We start from the raw sequence: 23,104 nt of genomic DNA on the forward strand, positions 1-23,104 counted from the left end.
AATAGCGATGTTGTCTTGTATCCGCAAATTGATGGAGAAAATGATTTTGTTCCGATTGGGTAAGTGGGTGGAAACAAATGGTCTCCTTTCAGATACTCAATTTGGGTTTCGAAGGGGCAAAGGGACAAACGATTGTCTTGCTTTGCTGTCTTCAGAAATACAAATGGCGTACGCAAAACGTGAGCAAATGGCTTCAGTGTTTCTAGACATAAAGGGAGCTTTTGATGCAGTCTCAATAGAGGTTTTATCAGACAAGCTGCACTCCCGAGGTCTGCCTCCTCTATTGAACAACATCTTATACAGCTTGCTTTGTGAGAAACATTTGAACTTTGCTCACGGAGATATTGCAGTTAGAAGAACCTCTTACATGGGCCTCCCGCAGGGTTCATGTTTGAGTCCACTTTTGTACAACTTTTACGTAAGTGACATCGACAGTTGTCTCTCTGAAGGCTGCACTCTGAGACAACTTGCAGATGACGGCGTGGTGTCTGTCACAGGATCTACTGAGTCTCATCTGCACAGACCTTTACAAGATACTTTAGACAGATTGTCAACCTGGGCTTTGGGGCTTGGGATTGAGTTTTCCCCTCAGAAAACGGAGATGGTTGTTTTCTCTAAGAAACATAGACCTGCTCAACCTAAGCTTCAACTACTAGGCAGAATGATCACTCAATCGAGGTGTTTCAAGTATCTTGGGGTTTGGTTTGATTCCAAGTGTACCTGGAGAGCCCATTTTGAGTATCTGAAAGGCAAATGCCAACAAAGAATCAATTTTCTTCGATCAATCACTGGCACCTGGTGGGGAGCCCATCCAGAAGATCTTTAAAAATTGTATCGAACTACGATTCTCTCAGTGATGGAATATGGTAGCTTCTGTTTCCTGTCAGCTGCCAAAACTCACCTCATCAAACTCGAGCGTATCCAATATCGTTGCCTGCGTATCGCTTTGGGATGTATGCCCTCAACGCATACCATGAGCCTTGAAGTTTTGGCAGGAATACTCCCTTTGAAAGATCGATTCAATCTACTATCACTTCGGTTCCTCATCAGGTGTGAGGTCATGAACCCATTGGTGATAGTAAATTTCGAAAGGCTTCTTGAGCAAAATCTTCAAACCAGATTTATGTCTATTTACCATATCCTCATGTCAATGCAGGTAAACCCTTCTTCGTACTCTCCAACTCGTGTTTGCAGCCCTGACTACGATAATTCTTCTGTCCAGTTTGATTTGTCTATGCAGCAGGACATCCGTGGAATCCCAGACACGCACCGTCCACTTTTGATTCCACAAATTTTCGAAGCTAAATATAGGCACGTCGATGCTGAAAAAATGTTCTTTACCGATGGGTCCCTGATAGAGGAATCTACGGGATTTGGAGTGTTCAACGAAATATCTAGCGCTTCTTACAGCCTCGAGTCACCATGCTCTGTGTATATAGCAGAATTAGCTGCTATTCATTGGGCTTTGGATAGTATTGCCACACGACCTGTTGAACACTACTTTATTATAACTGATAGTCTCAGCTCTGTTGAAGCGATCCGCTCTATAAGACCAGGAAATCTCACGCCGTATTTCCTCAGAAAGATACGAGAAATATTGACCACTTTATCAAGACGTTGCTTTTCCATCACCTTTGTCTGGGTCCCCTCACATTGCTCGATATTAGGCAATGAGAGGGCAGATTCCCTTGCAAAGGTGGGTGCGATGGAAGGCAACATTTACCAGCGTGAAATCGTCTTCAACGAATTCTACTTCTTGGCTCGGAGAAACGCTATTGTCAACTGGCAGCGCAGATGGGACGAGGATGAGTTGGGTCGGTGGCTCCACTCGATTATCCCAAGGGTAAGCCTTAAGCCCTGGTTCAATAGATTGGACTTGAGTCGTGATTTTATTCGTATATTTTCCCGTCTCATGTCCAATCATTGTTCCTTGAACGCGGTACTCTATCGTATAAATATTGCTGGCAGCAATTTGTGTGGCTGTGGCCAAGGTTACCACGACATCGAGCATATCGTTTGGTCATGTGAGGCCCACCTGGCCGCTAGAACGAATTTAATAGACTCCCTTCGGGCCCGAGGAAAACCACCCTGCACCCCAGTAAGAGATGTACTAGCTGCGATAGACATTGATTACATGTTCGAAATATACCTTTTTTTAAAAGCTATTGATCTTCGTTTATAATTCTTTTCATTTTCGTATTTCCCTATCTATTTTCTTTTCTTTTCAAAAAGTAAAAAAAAAGTAATAAAGTGATGTAGACCTAAGAAAACAATTGTAAACATGCAAAACGAGTTTGGCTCCTTAAAGCCTTAAGGTATGAGCCGTTTCAAAAAAAGAAATTACAAAAAAAAAAGTTCATTATTTTAATTTACAAAACGACATTTATGACACAAAGATTGAGTTCTTCAGTCGAGAATCACATGTAAAATTATTAATTCGCAGATTGATGGATGAAGGATGTAGTATGAAAGGATATTGATATAAGTTTATCTAGAAAATGGATTAAAAAAGTTTCAAATTTTCGCTTCTAGATCTCCTTCATCAGCATAAAATCCATTTGGTGCTGCTCGTGGGCAGCTTTTTATCTGCTCTTGGTTCTGCTTCCATCGTGCATCCTTTCGGGCACCTAGATCCAGAAACCCAAAGATGGGAATCAATCGTATCCGCCACTCGGCAACGTCGCTGCTCCAACCATGATTGTCAGGGATGTCAACAATTTACTTAAGGTAGAATTTGCTGTAATGGTCAGGCAGAATGTTTTCCCAATTTTCAGATTATATTAGCAAGTGCTTCCCATATAAAAGAAATATCGCCCATAAATCAAACACATTTGAAAATTGTCAACACCCAACTTTGGCCGCTTGAGCAGATAGAGGATAAAAATCTCGATAGGATCAAAAGATACGACCCATTTCCGATTAACGACAACAGAAAACAACAAACAGCAAAAGATGACAGAGGAAAAAAAGTCATAACATCAACCATTCATCCGTGCACTTCACAACAAAACCGGCGCTGATCCGAACGGGTGATTCGGTTTTCGGAATCCCGTTGGCTTGCCATCATTGTCCCCGGCTGATGGGTTGCTTTCATCAAAAGATTTGCCAAGTAATAAAAGTTTATTCCACCCCAATAGCTTCTTCGCAGGATGTGATTCTCGTCGCTCGAATAGTTCCTGTTCCTGTGTTTGGTGTCGACTCGTCGTGAGAAGACAAGCGACCCGAGCGCAGAAATGAAGAATTCCTAGATCAAAGGCCTTTGGCTCCGGCATTGTCCCTCGGCCGGATATCGAGGCCAGATTCGGAGAATGGTTTCCGCTTCTGCTGCCAAAGTGTCGTCGGAGGTGACATCGCAAAAGACAAATATTCTCCCATTCCCGGTTAGATGGCTCCGGATGTGAGAAGCCACAGCAGACGAGGATGAAGTACTGATACCCTAGTAATGACCCATCATCGACAAATTTGCTTCAATAAACTTTCTCCGTCTTCCGGACCGTTTCCAAGAGGACGCGAACCGTTCATAAAGACAGATATGTGGAATAGATGCGTGTCATTTATTAGATCGGTGTGGTATGTGATGAGATGTGTATGTGTGGATTGTCGCAAAATTCCCCCATTTGATGTGGCACACGCATTGCGATATACAAACGTTTGAATGTAGCCACGTATCTAACCTCTATCTATGGCTATGTTCCAGATCAATATGACAAATGACTACGAATTAATACTTGCGCCAAGATGTTGCGGTTTGGTTGAATTCCACTCATTCGAACCGAAATTCCACAGTTTGATGAGAGGAGATCAAAGTGAAATTATCACTAGCTGCTAGGCGGCAATAGTTCCGAATGGATAACCGCATAATTCCACCCGGTGTGTGTTACAAACTGTCAACCGAATCGAGGAAAAAGTAAGTTTGAGCCGCCTTTGAATGATAAGCTATTAACGGTTTGAGATTTTCAAATCAACTGGAAAGCCTACAATCTTTAAGCTTCTGATAAATTAAAGGTCGATCCAATAATGTGAGAGTGTTTGGATATAATATAAACCAGTGATTGAATTTTGCTGAGCATGAGTTGATCAACCATCTCTCGCTCAACGCTTTACTCGGAAGCAAAGGTTGCTTTGAGGCAGCGAAAACGACAAAACCGATGATGTATACGCTCTCAACATGGCCGCCTTCATGAAGCAATATACATTCGAGGCAGCGAATCCAAAAAACCAAACGAATGGCTCTCACTCATCTCCTGTTACAACCTTGAGGGAACCGAATTCAAAAGGCAGAGCAAACCCGAGTCTCCTCGTTTGTGCCTGGATCGAATGCGTGAGGTTTTTCTGCTATTGCTATTATTGCACAGCAACCGCACGCAGGCAGCTAGTTTTTTCATTTTTTTTTCTTCCCCCCTCTTTCACCATACGTTGCGGGCCATGCAACGCAATAAGTTCGGTTGTTTTTGTTGTTGCCTCAACCTTTGCGGTCGGCTCGAGTTATTCAAATTCAACAACGTAAATGAGTATGTGTGCCTCGTCTTCTTCATGCATCATGTAGCAACCGAACGTTGAGAGAGTTCGTTCGGGGCAGCAAACGGATAGTGTCTCTCAGAGCAGATCCTCCTCATGGGGGGAGGTTTGAATGAATGTATATGTATCGTCTCCTGTATAGCTATGCGAGGCCTCAAAGTGTGTATTTTGAATGCCTCTGATGAGAAAATTGGTGAGGATTTCAATCACTGATATAAACCCAATTCCAGCCAGGATATTCCTTTAAGAAAAAAAAATGAAATGGATCATTTTAGTCGCCACATGAACGAAAAAAAGTTTCATTGAAATTTGTAAGATATGGACAATCTTTCTAATGTATTAGAAAGCATACAATTATTCAAATTACATTTCGTAAAATTTAAAATTTGAGTAAAGTTCGATTTTAAAGTTGAACGTAAAATTTTTTGAACTACATTTCGGATATAATAACAGTTGATTAGACAGACATAACGTTGAATAGCAGCCTTTCATGCTCGCATACCGGGAATATCTAACAACCTAATTTTCCAAATCCAACCAGTCATGATTAATTATCACATATCGATACAAAGCCTCCGTTGAGTGTGCAACAATATGGGTTATTCAGAATATTTCCTATTGAGAAAATGTGAACTAATTGGTTCATTGGAATGGTATGAACATTATGTGTGCATGATTGGGCTTAAATATTTTCACTGAAGAATCCTTAAACAATAGGAGAAAATTTAACATCAGTTTCGAAAAATTAAAGCAAAATAACAAAGTATCGGCCTGATAACGTAAAAACAGCAGATTAATTCGTCTTTAGCTCACCAAAACTATAGATAAATAAAAAAAGATTATGTCTTTAAAAATTTTGAAATTCAATTTTTATAGTTTTTTAGTATAAAATCAAACAGTCGTTTAAATTTGTTTACATATTTTTTAATTCCTGAATTGCTTGAATTGCAGTGTATCACTGCAAGAAAACTTTATTTATCAAAAACTAGCATCGCTTATTTTAGCACCATTTGAAAGTTGAGGCTTTCCTTTACATCAAAACCCAAATTTTAAATTATCCATCGGGATCCCAGCACCTTTTATTTTTTTTTGAAGATTTTTAAACCTTTTTATGTTTTTTTGGTATGAGCCAATCGAAATTCATACATATACGATCATACTTATCAATGTTAAAACACTTGTCTAACCTTTAGCGTAATTCGAAGTCCATATGTAAATAACACGATAAAATTGGAAAATTATCTCTCTACAAATTTGTTGAAGACATCCGAGTGCTACAAACTGAGAAAAACGAGTTGTTATAACATAAACAAAGTGATATTTTTTTCATTTGAAAAAACTAATTAAACTTCTCATCATTGATTGCACCAAGACCAGAAATAGTATCGACTAGGTTATTGATTGTTGAGTGTTTAAATTTTTAGGATGGTTTATTTAAATACATTGAAGATCAATCTTATAAATGAATTTATTTAAAAAAATTTGAAGTAAAGAGCATTCCTGATGTTTTTGTATGTTTGTTTATGAAAAAAAAATCCTTATTTTTTTGAAAATTAAGTAATCTACATATGTATTTAGCTAAGTTTGTGAGAGTACTTTTATGAAGAAAAATCAAGTGCTAGGAAACAAATTGGACTTTCTTGTTACATTTAAGCCCAAACTGATTCAAAACGAAATATTTTTGTTGAAAACCTTTTTTAATGTTTTTGACAGTTCACTGTTTATTGATTGTTCAATCTCAGACACGGGTACACAAGGATGGTAAAGTGTCATGTAGTTAGTAAACCAAAAAAAAAAAAAGTTAACCTTTTGTTGATGTTTGATTACTCAAGTTAGCGTTTTTGGAGGCATTCGTGTATGTAAAAATGCGGTTGAATTTAAGTTTACACACGTTTTTTACGCGGAAATTCAAGACTGTTCGTTTTTTTTTAAAAGTAAACGAATTGAACCTTACGCCTGTCGTTGATTTTTTTCCATCAAAATGAAAATGAAGATCGCAAAATCTTAACATCAACTTTGTTTTCAACCATTTTTTAGACGATGATTTGATTTAATACTATTTTTCGAAAATATTTTCTTAATTAACTTTTAGTTGGTTGACTGGGCTTAAAAATATCAGGCTATTTAGCGATTTTTTAATTTTGTTATTCTAGTTTTGCATTGCAAACTATTTGTCTATGGATGTTTGCATTTTTGGTTAACTTTGGAATGTCTTTTGTGATTTTCATACAACAAAAAATAATATCGGTTATTTATCAGATGTGCTTTGATTAAACTTCCATCTGCAAATTTATAATATTACTAGCAGACCCGGTAAACTTCGTCTTACCCTGTTAAATTTGGCGTCCATTTTCCATTTTTTCTTCGCTGATTAATTTTTAAAATTTATTAAATATTGAGTTGTTTATCGTCTCGTTTTTGTGAACATGTTCTAGTTTTTTTTTTAAATTTCCCTCATTTCCGTTTACTCGAATTGTCCCGCTTCGAAATAAAACCTAACAATTTTAATTCAGTTCTACGGGTATTTTCTTAAATAATCAAAAAAATAACCTTCATTAAATCTTACATGCAACTTTCATGAATACTTTTTTATTAACTTTTCTTTCATTCAGATTTTTTGTATATCAACGAATGGTCAGGTTTCAGGTTCTTGTCGCAAAATGGTTTTATTTTTTCAGTTCGATGTTATCGTCCAACTTGCAAGCCTATTGCAAAAAAAATCACTTTTTGTAACTTTTTCCATAAATAATTGTATGTTGATAATATGTATGTATTTTTCATTTATTGTATACCATTTAGTTGATTTATTCCGCTTTGTTCAAAATAACATTAAAGTTTGAATCGAAATCAAAAGTTTCTCATTTATTGTAATTTATTGCATATGGAACTTTATGAAAATACATTTTGAATATTGGGACAATTTTCGGAATATTTGGGAGCTAAAAGCGGTGGGTTAGTATTGATATTCCTAACGCAGCGCTTTTAGCTTCCAATCAACTTTTTGTTCACCATCCTCACCCCTCGAAGTAGTTTGAATCAATATACATATTTTCGCAAAATCATGTTAAAAAAGTTTTTCCAAATACCGAACTTATAGATATGACACATTTCAACTTGAAGTGTTCCCAAACAGCATTTGCCATGGCAAAAAATCTGGCGATGTTGTATACTGTAATCTACTTTTTTATATTGATAAATGAAAAAAGCAAATTACATTCCTATGAATTTTAACCCAATGAATCAAGGAAACGATTGGTATTAATAATAGAAAAAATATGTTTTAATTGAAGATCGAAATTATGTTCTGATTTCAAAATCTCCTGAACATTGTTGGTGGGGATCTGCGATTTGATTTAAGACTGTGTAATATTTCCAATTCAATAACATTTAATTGAAAAGCAGATTTAAAATAAAACTAAATAGTTCGAAAGGAAATAATCTGTTCAGGCTACGATGGTTTCATGAGTTCATATCATTTTCTGGAAAATTTCTTGCTGAAATAACTCAAAACCTTAAAAAAATAAGTGTTTTTTTTGTAAATCGAAACTCTCAATAAAGGAACACCGGGTATGATAACAGTGAACCTGTAAACAGTTTTTCGGTAAATAATTTTAGAAAAAGTTGAGTTTGTTTTGTCAGATTGTTTATTTGGGCCCAACCATTTATAAATAAAAAAATAATGTATACATTTTTTGTAAATTTTTAACGTTTTCATTCGCTGTAGTGTACCTTTTAACTGAAAATTCTTCTTAGATTATTGATAACTTACACATATGGTTGCAAAAAATCTTTGCATTCGGTCTTAAATTTAAATAGGATTGATGTTTATTTAAAACATCAATCCTATTTAATCCTTCGTAAAGGACAGGCTCTTGTTCAGTACATATGTCTGTTCATTTTCAACGTATTTTGTTGTTGTTCTGTAAATTTAAAGGCGCTTGATTTATCTTCAGTTGAGCACATTTGTACATGTTCGAAAAATGTTTCTTCGTATTGGATTATTCAATCGTATGTAAATCTTCCCACTTTCTTTTTTTTCAAACGTCTGCAAAGAGTCATACCATTTTTCCTTATGCATCAGTATCAAATTCATGTTTTCTAGACAACCATTGCTGATTCAATTAACATGAAATAAAAACAGTTTTAATATTTAAAACCGTTTAAATGGTTTTGATTTGATCGGTAAAATATCAATCTGGGTCAAATCTAGGCTTCATTTATTCATATGTGCTGTACAAATGAGCTAGGAATCAAGAAGAAAAAACACATCTAGGCTTCATATCGCCGCCACGTGCGTTGAAAGAATGCTTGGTTGAGAAATAGGCGCCCAAATATTCCTACTAATCAGTATGCTATGGCCCTGTTACTATACTCTCACGACGTTTGCTCGCGACGCCTCGACCATAGAGACGAAAAACAAACCGCCCGCCCGGCGCCCTAAGTAAAGAAAATCTCGAAAAAAATGGATGTCATGACTTTTATTTGATTGAAAAAACTACAAATTTAATTTCTACGGACAACTGAGGTGACTTTTTGTTAATTTTATTCGATATAAACCGATTCGCATGGCTACAGAATATTCTAAAAATAATTTCATTCAAATCATTTTGGTAATTTCGGAGGAGTAGTACTACAAACACCGTTACAAGAGAATTTTATATAATAGATTTGGGATAATATTTTTATTAAAAAATGTTTTTGGTATTTTGTACACTAAGAAGTCAAAAAAATATCGACTTATGAGCTCATTTTATGGCATCTCTCGTTAAACATGTCATTTTCTAAATGAAATCAATAAACTTGTTGTTGAAAAGTAGAACATTTTGTAGTGTCTCTTAAATATCTCTTGTATTTTTTTGATTACGTTGGAAAAACCAAATATTTGAAAATTACTATTGCTATTAATTTAAAACTAGTTCTAAGACGTATGTATATATTTTGGTATTTTTTTGCCTTTTTTTTGGAAATATCGTGATGATTTTATCATCTCTTAAGTTCTTTTTTATAATGAATTTAAGATTTAAATCTACATTTGAAATAAAATTATGATTTGTGATTCTGATGTCTGGAGCTTATAGAACTCTCTTTAAATTTATTTGCTCTCAATTTCAAGCTCTCAATCAAAATTTTCAACATTATTTTACCTGGAATGAACGAAATACAATTTCAAACATTCGTTTCGAGTAGAAATAAATTTGCAACAGAGAATGTACGAAAAGAGAGAAAAACAAACTATTCCTTAATTGCCACACAATTCCCTTTTTTAAATTAAATTTTTTTGATATAATTAAAAAATCATGAAAGGATAGATCAATTTCCGATAGCATAAAGCAAAAAAAATCACATTTTTTTGCTGGGCAAAAAATTTAAGAGCTGGCTTAAGCTGGTTTGGAAGTGTTAAATCCGAAAATGCATTTAATTTCATTATACCAGATCTCACTTTTAAATCAAATTTATTAAAGATAACATTTGAAATTTAATAAATTGATGCAATGAAAATAAACTGTTACTTATTTTACAAATATTTAAAATATTGTTCAAAATTAAAAATCTACTTTCTCGATTATTTCGAGTTATTTTGATTTTTAAGTAAAAGTAACCAAAGTTTTTATTAGTTCTTCAAAAATTCAGAGATTTGACGAAATTTGAAATAGTATCTAAACAAAGCGTTTTCAGTCTTCAAAATTTTTTTTTCATCGAGAGGTACGACTCCTTAAAATTTTTGATTATTTAAATCTTTAAAACACATTTGTGATGACAATTAAACATGTATTCCTTTCAATTAAATTTTCTAAAAAATTAACACTGTCATTTTGTCTTAAGCAAAGTATCTCTGAAACTTGAAAACCATGGCAAACTCTGTGTCCTGATTTAAATTAAATTCCAAATTTGTTTAAGTTTGTATGTACCTAGGTTTATAAGTTTAATAGCTATCAGCAATTTATTTTTAATATTCTCAATATGAATGAAATCATATGAAAAAGCGTTAAAGCTATTATCCAAGAATATTGAATACAATTTATAGTATAAGTTACCCGTACCAACATTAACGTTAAAGTATGCCTCTCTTTTATCTGAAATAGTTATTAAAAATGATCCAAATATTGCGTTGGTACCATCTTTACTCTACTCTTATGGACTTAATCGATTTTTAAAAAAAAGTTCAGTTTTGTTCGTTTTTAAATTTTTATTTTCGAAAGTTATAATTTCATCGAATCATAAAATAAAATAAAATAAAATTGTTGAAAGTTTTTCCTTGAGTAATGAAAAAAATTGTAAACACTCGAACAAGATTTTTATTTGTTTTTTGAAATTTGCAAAGAACTAGAATGTTTCAAAATCTTTCTATAAAAAAGAAAACATTATGATATTTTTTTCGGGTGAATTTTGAGCTTAGTACTACACACAATAATTTATCATATAATATTCAAAGGTCAATTTCTTCGACAATATCAACGGGTATCGACTGATTTTTCACAAAATATACTAAGCGGGGAACGGTGAGCTCGGAAATTCGGCAAAAGGGAGCGGCGAGTGAAGCAAGTTTGAAGACAACTGGTGTAGTTAATTTAATCGTTTTTTATTAAAAAAAAAAAGTATGGACTTTTTGAATGTTTTCTGACGAAATCGGGACTTGCAATTAGAAGTGACAGGCAATGATATACATTATCGGAAATATAATTAAAAAAAAAAGATTTTGCTCGTCTGTGCCTGACTTTCATGTGTGTTTTTAATGAAAAACCTTATGAAAACATACAAAAAAAACTTTTTATGATAGAGTTTAGTAAAATCAGCATAGAATCAAAGCCAATCATTATTTATTTTACTAAGAATATTTCGAAACATGTCAATGAAACAATCCATACTAATGGCAACTGTTTGACAAACAAGTGTCAGAAACTATAGCTTTTAGATACTTAAAAACACAAAAAATATATTTTTCGATCTTGAATATCGATAGACAGCTGTTTGGTCTTTAGTTTGCCACTGTTCCGGAATGATTATCTTTTAGACAAAAAATACTTTGTTCGCCTTGAAAAACGATATTTGAACCCCGTCTAAAGGCGGGTTTTGGGAAAAACGATTTCAACTCGACAAATATGCCCAATACTCAACTTAGCTTCGCTCATCTTTTTGACATGTTCAATTCTTGCAACCTAAAAAGTACTGAAAATAAGTTCTTTTGGTTATGCAACTTTCGAAAAATTTTTAAAAATATTCCCTGAACGAATATTTTTTTGGTAGAACTAAAGTTTTACTTACCGTAAAACGGGATAACTTTGATTACGGGGGTAACTTTGACCAACGATAATTTTTTCCACATTATCATCAATAGCTCGGTCTTTAGTTTGAATTTTCGAAAACTGTTTCTACGTTTGAAAGCCAATTAATTGAGTATCAAAAAAGCAGAATTTTGTTTATACTTGAATTTTTTTTGGTTAGTAAAAATATAATAAAAAAAATCTTAAACATCTGTTTTTCCAAGGCTAGCTAACAATCAGCTCTCCTGATGGTACCAAAATACATATAAAAGCAAACGGGTTGTTGAATGTTAAAGAACAACTTTTAAACTTTGTAGTTATAGTGCCATTTATATGGTTATTAAATGATATTTTTTTTATATTAAAAAAATAAGGACACTTTCCAAAAGAAAGCCCGTATTGAAAAAATGGATAGAAACCCCATCAAATGGTTGACTTTGTAGAAAAAAATTAAAATGGAAATAGTGGGAGGGTCAAGGAAAATGTGTGAAGATATAATTTCATTTTTGTTTTCAAGCTAGAACTATTTAGCAACTGTTAAAAATTTTCCCCCTAAATGTAGGCAGCATCATTGTTCTTTTTTTTTCAAACATAAATGTTTTAAAAAAAAAAACGTTAAAAAACAAGGTTCAATTGAAAAACTTGCATTTGAAAATCTTTTGAAGGTGTTTTGTATCCTTATGATCAAGAAATCGCGATAAAACCGTCAAATTAGAGACTGATCAATGTTACTCCATCACATTCTGAACAGAGACGTAATCGATCTTAAAATCAAATTTAAAGTAGTCTAATAAATTTTTGTACTTGTTTTACTTTCATGGGAGTCCAGTACTGGTTGCAAAAATAGGAAACATGCCACATTCCCCTAAACAGAAAAAATAAGAGCAAAATATTGAAACAAGTGATTAATCTTAACTCGGATTACAGTAATTATAAAACAAAACTTGAAGGAATTTGTGAAGGATAAGAAAGCTAACCACATTTATACTGTCAGTAGAAAGCCTTCGCAAGGTTAAAAAATATTCTAAAAAAGATTATGTTCTAGACCTCCCGATGGGTTATTTCGAATTTGTGCTCAAATGAAAGAGGAAAGTCTCAGCTTTCAGATGGTGCAAAAATAAACGATGTTTTTTTCGGTAAATAAAATTGTTCTTTTAGAGACTCTGTGATGAACTTTCAATGTGCAATACATTTGTGTTTAGTAAGTAAAAAAAAAAAAAAAAAAAAAAAAAAAAAAAAAAAAAAAAAAAAAAAAAAAAAAAAGTACAGTTGGACATATTTTTTGAAAGAATAATCATTTTGTTCTTACCAAAAACAATCCGTTGCGAGTCAGTTTTAAGATGTTATAATTTCAATAGAAACTTAAGATTTCAAACAGGTTCCAAACTACAAAAAAGAGAATACGATATTGATTATATTCAAACATCACGTTTGTTCGCATTCCATATTCATGAAATTGTGGATGCCATTGACATGTCAAAAAAAGCTTTTTTAGGAACGTTTCTTAACTTTTATGCTCGCATTCGAGAAAATACGGTAACATCTCCCTTTAGATCCTTGTTTCAACGAGGTTCAGACTTTAAAGGCACGCGTGTATGTAGATATGGGACTTTTGGTTGCTTGGAGATATTTTTCGAAAACACCATTCGGCTTCAGAAGTTTAGTGTTTATAACTGCACTTCACAATCACTTAACCCTCACAGCTGGCGGACTGTAAAGACCAGCTGATCTTCTTAAGGGGTTTCACAGCACTTCACGGTGCAACTAATCACTTTCCCACTCTGGGGGAACTATTCAATTTACCCGACGGTTGAGGTTTCGGACGTGTTAAAGATAACGCGATGCGCACTCGTTGGTGGTTGCAAAGTTATGATTTATTGCCGTTTGTTTTCCTTCCAGTTCGGCTCTCTGGATCATTCTCAAACATAGAAACGGTGTAACAGTGAGACGTGAGAAATTGAGCATTTATGGACCGTTAGCACGTCTCACTGTGGGGCTTCCACAAACCACGGAATAAATTGCCATTTTATAACATTTAGTTTTGGCGTTCACAATTTTGATCACTATTGTATAATAGTATTTACTTCTAAATATGTGAGCCCCTCAGAGAAAACAAAACTTTGAAAATAACTTCTTGAGATCAAATCGCAAAAATGCAACTAAGGCTTTTGGGATCGGGAGCGGTTCAAGTGATATAAATTCGAAAAAAAAACTCAGAATGTTGCATTTGATATAAATTGATGTATGATAAATCGTATGATGTACTCAACTCAAGGTTAATAATTTTGGCACTTGAACCACTCTGATCCTGAGAAGCTCCATTTATACTCATTGTTATATCCACATAAGATTATTGAAGATTCCTCGAAATATGGTTCTTAAGCTGGAATAGGCTAAAGTTGTCAGACTACCTGGTTTTTTACGGGTTTGCCCGGAAATTTGTTACAAAATTTGATAAAAGTCCGGTCCGACCCGGTGCCTGGATTTCATTGAAAAATGCTCGGATTTACTCACTTTATTTTCAAACCATGCAAAAAATAACAAATTGTGTTGTATTTTTTTTTATTTATTTATGCCTCCGAAAACTAAGTTTTTCAAACAAGTGTTAAAAAACTGATCACAAAAGATTATTTTAGATTGTTTTGGAAGCTTAAAAAAGGATTTTAAATCTGTTGATCAGTTTTGATTGAAAAAATTTGCATTAAAGTTTTGTTACTTGATTTTCTGTTGAGTAATTCTTGGATTATGACCAAATTGACCCGGAAAGTGCCGGATTTTTGTAAACAATTTCGAAATCAAGTTACCGGATTTTACGAGGTTTTGAAATAAAATTGCCCGGATTTGTCCGGCCCGGATATGTGCTGACCTTAGTCTAGACTAAGCTTGCCAGATTGCCCGGACTTATCCGGGTTTGCCCGGATACTTGATGCAAAATTTCTAGAAAGTCCGGTCCGGCCCGGTTGCCCGGATATCGTGAAAAAAGTCCGGGTATTGCCCGGATTTTTTCACAATTTTCACAAAGAAACCAAAAAAATCAAAGTAAGTTTCAGCAAAATCGATTAACGGTATGAAAATTTTCAACGGTTGTTTCAAATAATTTCGCTGATTTACTTTTATAAACCTTTAAATATTTAAGTGTTCCAAAAACTTTTTGGAAGTCTGCAATTACATTAATTAAATATTAATTACATTTTTTTTGCATTTTTTCTTTGCTTTTATATATAATAACACCTAAATTTTGCCCGGTTTAAGCCCGGTTTTTGGATTTGAAAAATTGAAATCCATGACCGGATTTTGCCAGGTTTTTTTGAAAAAATGCCCGGAATTGCTAGGCCCGGATGGGAGTGGAAAAAAATCTGGCAACCTTAGTCTAGACTCTTGATTGTGTGCAGACAGTAATTATTAGTTTTGGAGTTTGAAGTCGATCCTTAAACTCAACTAGTTTTGATGTTGCTAGACATTATTTTCTGCCTCTCCAAAATTTACAAAAATGTTCTCAAAATTTGTGATCAGATAGGATACAAACAATAGCTGTTTCCTAACTGCATTTGAGCCTCATTCCGGGCTGATAGAGCTGAGTTAATTATAAATAGTATGAATAAAGTTTCAAAACTCTTCCGATTTATATATAACCTCAGCATTCTTCGAAACATTTGCATCAAATATCATACCATTAGAGTTATATTCTGGAATCTTCCATAACGCTCAATTTCCTGGTAGAGAAACCTTTTTGCAAGTTTAAAATTTTCCCTTATTTTATCAGAGCTTCAAGAATGATGAAAAGAATGTCAAAAACCACTTTCCTCAGACAGTGAATAGCGAAGCTTTAGTTTTTTTTTCGTCTCAACTTTTGCATCTCACCGTACTTTTGCCCTTGAAGGAGGCTGAGCTGAGAGCCATGGCTGCTTGCGTGTTCCGCCTTGATGTCAGGAGCATTTTATTCTTCCAACATTTTCAACCGAATGCGTATGTTTTCTTCCTGCTGCTTACTTTTTCTTTTTTTGTCGTTACTGGTGGCAAACTGTACAGGAAAATAATCAGGCTTTTCCACGCACCGGTATTCTCAAAAAAAAAAAAACAAAAAAAAAAACAAAAAAAAACCGGCCGCTCGGCGAAAAACTTTGTTTACCAAAATTTCAAAGTCCCACCACACCCAAAAGAGAGATGTCATTACCGGTGGAGCGGAAATTTGATTGTGAACATTTGCGAGCTCCGTGGAAAATGAGGCTTTCACAGAAAACAACGTGTTAATTTTTTCCTTAGCTTTCGCATTCAATAACATTAGTGAGTTGCCGCCCGCCGTCGTCCGTGTACATATGAGATTGCAATAAACAGCGCGTAGTCATTTCATTTCAGCTTCGCTGGAAGTAATGAGTCTTGTTTTTCGTACGAAAAGGGTAAATATCTGGGTAATAGCAGGAAACATCCAGAAAGGAAAATATACATAAGGCAGAATTTAGTGGAATACTCGTGCGTTGATGTGAAATTTCGCTTGAACTTTGTCCTACAATAAATTAAAAAGAAAACATCAGATATGAAACAATCATAATCAGCTCGTTAATTCATTATCCAAACTAGAGGTCAGTTTCTACTTCAAAATCATTAGCTACTTTGGAGTTAAAATTTTCATGATAATTGTTTTCAAATAATTTCAAAGAATTTTCTTGATATTTACAACGTTGGAAATTTTGACAATTAAGTTCAATTCTGATAACTTTGAACATTTTAGCAATGTTGATAAAAGTTAGCGATTTTTTTTTCTCGTGAACAGTGCATTGGATAGGGGAGATTTTCCATCTAATGTAAAAAATTGTCAAATCAAAGATTTAAAAAAATTTAGACAATCACAAGAAAACTCAGAAAATTTTCCATCCAACCAAGTTTCATTACAATAACCCTGTCCAAACTTTTCGGCGAGGCAGCAAGTGCGCATCGCCTTGACAGGAATGCCCCTAGAAGGCTTTTCCGGGAAAATGTTTCTACCAGTTTCGGAAAGTTTGATCCAATAAGAGAGCATCATCATCAATTAGTAACTCTTGGTTTGAGTTTTATCAAATTTTACCGCAGGAAAAACCTTTCGGAACGATTGAAGAGCATCCCGGCCACGCCACTGATAAATGCACATCGCTCGCGCTCGAATTAATTATTCACCAACTTCGAAAAGTTTGCAAACGGAGCCTCTGATTCTATGATGAGCTGCTGCCTTTAGGCTGAAAAATTTTCCACGTAGATTTTTGCTCTGATTGCATAGTGGCTGCGATCCGCCGTTTGGTAATCCTGAGAACGTTCTGAAAATTTTGATACGAAACGGTTCGATAACGAACATTCCGGATGATATGAAAATGTTTGGAATCGTTAGCAAATTATGTGGCTTAATGTAGAATGTTGCTTTTTAGGTCACTCATGTTCTCAAATCCAGGTTATCTTGTTTGCTCAGTATATATTTGTGCTTCATTATTTCTTATACTCATCTGTTACTGGTAAGAACAAATAATCAATAACTACCCTACATAAAGAGGCAGCACAAATTTCCCAGAACAAATTGTGTAGCCCTTACACTCATGAAGGTAGCAGAAAACGTTCGCATATCTGGAAGCTGTCAGCCCTGTCAAACTAATCCCGATGGAATAAACCAGGTCAACCCTTCATCCTTGGGCTGGGAACAAGACACAGTTTTCGTACAGTCTAGAAGGAATTGTACACAATCAAATGTTTTCATTTCATCTCTGGAGCCACCACCAGTCTAGTGTATGGGTAGGTTGGAAGCAGTTTCAGGTGATAAAGGCAGTGGGATTGTCATCATCCGATCAGGTCCGGAACAAAAACCAGAAGGTAACTTAGTAAATAATTGGAACCAGTTTATCAAAGTTATCCCTAAGGTCACCACGACACATTTGCTTAGAGAAAAGCTGCAAAAAAGACAGGGGAAAAAACGGCATGACCATGAAATAAGTCAGTACGTTTTGTTTGATAATGTGGCCCGGATGGAACTCGGTTTTTCTGCGATATGGTTGATGATTGAATTGGAACTGAGAAAAGGTAGTTCTATTTGGAATTAATAACTTCTCTTTTAGCCTCGAGTTGTTTTGGAAAAATAAATGAATGGTTACTTAAGGAGGACGGAATTGTTTGAGAGTTTCTTGATAAAACCTGATTGCAAAAAATATTAACCGTTCTGAATTCCAATCTTTCAGAATCATACAAATACATCTAGGTTTGTTTTAATGTCATTTTTTTGTAATTTTTGTATTTGAACCGGCTCAATTTTTTTTAATGTCGTTTAAAAAATCGAAATTTTATCGTTTTTTATCAGTCACTAGTTGATCCCATACGAACTCCGTTTTACTTTCGATTTCGAATAAATCACGAACAGTTTGAATGAATGTCAATTGTCAGGCATTTTCCAGACGCATTTTTGAATGACTTGTTGAGCAATCATTGCAAAAATTTGGAACACGATCACTTTTTCTGTCGTTTGATACTAAATTTGAAAGCAGGAATCAATTGAACGTGCTAAAAAACCCCGAATATGAGTTTTCGTCTTCATGCTATATAAACTCACGTAATTGTTGCAGAAAAAAAAATTTACAGTTTTTATATAAGACCCCCTTTTTTGTCCTTTGATATAAATATTGAAATCAGAACTCAATTGACCGTCTCAACCCCCGTGTATAAATTTCGATTCGATCATTGCAGATCGGTGGCCTCTTTTCCGAACTTTGGTTTCTGAAATCTATTGCCCTTCCCTCAAAACTCCCGTGTGCAAATTTTCAAACCAATCCATTGCATAGTTGATAACGTAAATATCCCAAAAAAAAAAGTGAAAAGTTAATATGGACGACCCCTTCGGCCGACCCCTGACCCAAAATTGGATAATTGGAATAATTGTCCGTCTTTAATAATTCCTATGTACAAATTTTCACCTCAATCCGATGTATAATAACGTCAATATTACAATAAAATTGAAAAAGTTTTATGGATGACCCTTTTTGCGGCCCCTTACACTGAATTTGATACCTGAAATCGTTTGCACGTCTTTCAAAATTCTCGTGTACCAATTTTCATCTGAATCCGATGTATAATAACGTCAATATCGCAAAAATAGCAAACAGTTAATATGGACGACCCCTTTGGCTGATCCCTTACACAAAATTCGATACCAGAAATCAATTGAATGTCCCTAAAAATATCCAAGCGCAAATTTTCTTCTCAATTCGATAAATAATTACGTAAATATCTCAAAAATATTGAAAAGTTCATATGGATGACCCTTTTTGCCGACGCTTTACACTGAATTCGATACCTGAAATCGATTGCTTGTCATTCGAAACTCTCGTGAACCAATTTTCATGTATATGCATAATAAGGTCAATAACGGAAAACAATATTCCTCTTGTATGGACGACCCCCTTTAGAAGGGGTCATCCGGAATTCTGAAAACAGTTTTCATCATTCCTGGTCCTAATGAGCATCCATGCCAGATTTCAGCTCTCTAGCTCTTAAGGCGGCTGAGCCTATAGAGGACAAACAAACAATCAAACAAATAAACAAACAAACAAACAAACAAACAAACAAACAAACAAACAAACAAACAAACAAACAAACAAACCCACAGAAATTACTTTTTATATATCGGTCATAAACTCATAAGTATTTGATGAATGAAAACTTTCATATAAGAATAAACACCCTGTAACGCAAAGTGTTTTTTTTTTTTCAAATAACACCAATCAAAATCCAAATTATTGATTGATTATATTTGAGGTATGAATTGACAATAAATATTTTAGAAATTGAAAAAATACTTATTGTATTTCGATCACGATCTTTTAATGTTTCCAAAAAAAATTGAAGATAGTTTGAAGAGAAATTCCAAAAATCAAATTTATTAATTTTTTTGAAAAAAAGTAGTTTTTTGAAAATCACTGTTATTTCTCAAGATAAAGAAATAAAAAAATTAAACCTCAATCAACCACAAACATTTTCCTGTAATCAATAAGTAATGTTTGGAAAAAATTTGAAAAATCACATTGAAATGAAGCATCAATTTCTTAAATTATTTTTTCAACTTTGATGGGCCATTACTTTAAAAAGACCTAAAATAACTTCAAACCTGCTCAGTGTTTTTTTCGACAGAAAACATTTATTCCTGCACTGATTCAATAATTGCCATTCTCATTTTTAAAAAATCATGCGTTAAAGGATTTGATAACTCCGAATTTGATTGCAAATGCGTTTATACACTTTATGATAAAGCTTTTGCTAAAGTTTTTCAATTTTAGCAAAACATTACTTCAAACCTTAAGAGGAGTCATTCTAAAAAGTGAAATTGTCTCTGGCCTCTCTGGAAGACGTTGCTATTTTTTCATTTCTTATTGAACCCTGTATCACTCTTGATTCTTGAGTGTCAATGTGACACTTTTGGAAGTTTGACAGCTTATAACTTTTAAAACAACGGTTGTTGCGATTAACCCCATTTTCTTAGTAGGGTGAAAATCGCGTAGTTTTGTTAATTTAAAAACAACTGGTGAAACCAATTATTTTTCTGACTTTGTCAATTTGATGTCCCATTGACCTTAAAACTTTTGATGTACAAACGGTATGATTATTTGTGGATGTTAGGTTTTTAGAAGTCATTGAAGTTGAAAAGTGTTGCATAATGCCTAAGATTGCCAGATTGACCGGTTATATCCGGGTTTGTCCGGATATTTAATGTATAATTTAGGATCAGTCCAGCCCAGCCTGGTTGCCCAGATTTCATTGAAAATTGCCAGGATTTATTTTCTCTTTTTGGTGAATCTAACAAAAAATACGAATTTTGACGTAAGTTTTTTTATTATGCCTTCAAAAGAAATTTTTTAAGCAAGTTTTTGAAACCTAATCATAAGAAGTTTATTAAGAGCCTTAAATGCAACATTAATCCTGTCGATGAAATTTGATGTAAGATATTTATTTTACAATTCTTTCTCTAGATTTGTGAGTTATTTCTGGGGTTTAACATAATTTGCCCGGGTATTGCCAGGATTAATGGTAGACAATTTTAAAATCAATGCTTGGATTTAGCCAGGTTTTTATATAAAATTGTCGGGATTTGTCCAGCCCGCATAAATGCTGAAAAAATTCTGGTAACCTTAATTATGCCCCAGGTGACGTATTTTCTTTAGATTTAAAAAAATTCTTTCGATTTTGTTCTTGTTGAGAAGCTCCCTGTCTTTTCTGTTGCGTAGGGCTCGTTCTTTACAACCTGGCAAAAATATGATTTCAAAATTTTTAGCATTGCAATACACTAAAATAAAATAATATCAAATATGTTTAATTAATTCAAAACAGTTTATTTTAACAGATTTTTGAAATTGAAGTTAAAACACAAATGGTTTGAACAACTTTACGTCAATCAAATTTACTTCAAATAGATTCTATGACTTTTATGTAGTTTGGAAAACTTTGTCTATGACCATAATAAATAGTGTTCCTAGTTGTGGATATAAGCTTTTATTAGTTTGGTTCTAACATATGGTTCTAACATACTGATTACTTCAATCATGATAAAAAACAATCCGACGAAAAATAAAAAAAAATCGGTCGAAAAATTCATCTTTAATCTTCCATTTCTAAAAAGGTGTTTTTAAAGAACTTTGCAAGCAATCTCATTCAATTAAGACAAACTTTGAATCAATCCGGATTTAACGAAAAATCCTGAGAGTTAGAAAACTTATTTGTTTTTTTTTCTTTTTTGATAGGAGTTTAACCCGTTGACCCTTCGTTTCATAAAGTAACAAACTTGCAACAATTAATGTATGGAAAAATGGAAAAATCGTATTTTATTTTAATTTTTTTTCTTGATGTACACATCATTTCCAACTGTTTAAAATCATTTTTTAGGAAAAATAAAAAATCATGAAACGAAGGGTTAAGGTCATTCTTCCTCGAACTTATTTGTTTTTAAAATGTAATTTCAAATGATTTTTTTAATAATTGTGATAAGTGAAATATAACGTCAAAAACAGTCAAAATCGAACGGTATGTTAACATAAGGCACACATGCTAAATTAAGAACACTCACCTTACGATTCATTATCAAAAATTATATCCAAAAAACTCTTTTTACTATTGGAAAAGTTTTATAAATCGAGTCAAGAAAATAAAAGATCTTAATTTTAACAATAACTTTATAAAACAAGTGTTTTTTCATGGATTTAAGCAACTTTAGGCGTTTCTAAATCAAAGCAATAGAAAGATTCCTTTTGATGCAACCACGGTATTATTTACCGTGGTTGAATTAAAAGGAATCTTTTGATTGCTTTGATTGAGTTGAATCTTTCAACCAAGCAGGCTCACAACACAATAGACGTAGTTTATCTTTAAATTTTGAAAATAAATATTTTGATTTTTTTATTAATAGAATAACCGAAGCCAACAATAAGGTATGTTGATTATAACTATCAGAATTATTTTGAAAATTCTCAATTAGCTTCTTAATGTTTAACCACTGATTAATTATAACTGAACACTCGATTTTTTTTGTTGGATAATTCTTCCAGAAGTACGCAATGTCGATTCCAGAGTGCGCATCGATCGTTTTTGATAAAAAGTAGGCAATTTCGACGACAAAATCAAGCTAAAAGAGGTGAATTTTTACTCCAGGGCCTTTTTTTGTCAAATTTTGCAGAATTGCATAGCCGATAGAAGGTGGCTAAATTAGCACGAAAATGATCAGATTTTTGTTCAAAGGGTCATGTCAGTGTGGTCTGTGGTTTAACTGTGCTCGTTTATTTCTTGATTACTTCAACAGTGCTCTTTTTCAAATCAAATGTTTCTAAACATAAATATAAAATTACATTTTCCTTCTAGATTATTCAATTTTAAATGAGTACACATGCTATATAACTGAGAAAAAAACCCGACGAAGACGTCGCATAAAAATAATGAAAAGAACAACGTCTGAAATGAATGTCGTCTAGTAATAAGAACATAGAGTTCATCAAAACTTTATGAATATAGCTGATGACAGACAGCTGCCATCCTTAAGCGAAATTCCATCGAACATGAGAGCGCGGAGTATCATTCAACCTAACGTCTTACGTTGTTCATGTGCTGAGTCGAAGTTTTTCAAGTTTTGCCACTTTTTTCAATCCCGGGAATGTTTTTCCCGAGCTGAAGGAATGAATCGTTTACTTTCGTTCATAATTTGAGTAAAATTGTGATGCTTAAAATCTTCTAAAGTTTCTAATTCTTAGAATCGGAATTCGTTTCAGACATCGAACAAAAGCCTATCACAAGTGTGACTCACGTATGAAGATAAAAAATACATTCTGGGATATTTG

Source organism: Uranotaenia lowii, chromosome 1, assembly GCF_029784155.1.
Source record: "Uranotaenia lowii strain MFRU-FL chromosome 1, ASM2978415v1, whole genome shotgun sequence".
Classification (NCBI taxonomy): domain Eukaryota; kingdom Metazoa; phylum Arthropoda; class Insecta; order Diptera; family Culicidae; genus Uranotaenia; species Uranotaenia lowii.